Below are 911 nucleotides of genomic sequence, written 5' to 3'. Positions count from 1 at the left end.
TCAAAGTGTGTATTTGCAAAGAGACAAGAGGCAAAAACACTGGGACACAGGGATTAACCAGATCATGTTTGTTTTCCCCCATAAACTACATTGTTCGAATTAACAGAAGTTTCGAAGAGAATGCTGTACTTCAGCTAGTCTGCCTAGAATTAGATACATAAGATAGATAGATAGATAGATAGATAGATAGATAGATAGATAGATAGATAGATAGATGATAGATAGATAGATAGATAGATATAGATGATATAGATATAGGTATAGATGTATTGATTTCAGAGAGGAAGGGAGGGGGAGATAGAGAAACATCAATGATGAGAATCATCGATTGTCTGCCTCCTACACACACCCTCACTGGGGTTATAGCCTGCAATCTTGGCATGTGCCCTGTCCGAGAATCAAGCTGACCTCCTGGTTCATAGGTTAATGCTCAACCATTGAACCATGCTGGCTGGGCAAGTATCTCCCTCTTAAAGAAAGGGCCTGCCCTGCCATGCTCATCATGGACCAAGTCCCTTCCCCGCCAACCCACTCTGGTGCTCTACCCACTCAGGGTTCCTGCAAGACCCTCCTTGGGATCAGGAGGGTGGGACTCCCTTTCTTGGCCCATCACTGCTAGATTGTAAGGACAAGCTCTAGTCATCAATCAGGTGTCACTGCCCCTTCTGGGTTCCAATTCTTTCACACCTGGGTGGTGATGGCTCTGATCCTCCTAGCCCAGCAGGTACTATACACCCTCCCACATTTTGTAGATAAATCCTCAGGTCATCCCCAAGTAACAGGCTTTGTGAGAAAGGCAAGGAGGGGCCGGGGGGCTGTGGGATCTGCTTTGTGTCCTAAGCGCCTGACTCTGCCTCTCAAACCCACGCTGACTGCCCTGTGAGCTGAAATTCAAATGAAGGAAATAAACT

Source organism: Myotis davidii, unplaced genomic scaffold (assembly GCF_000327345.1).
Source record: "Myotis davidii unplaced genomic scaffold, ASM32734v1 scaffold5872, whole genome shotgun sequence".
NCBI classification, from domain to species: Eukaryota; Metazoa; Chordata; class Mammalia; order Chiroptera; family Vespertilionidae; genus Myotis; species Myotis davidii.
The sequence above is the reverse complement of the archived record's forward strand: the minus strand, read 5'-3'. Positions refer to the sequence as shown.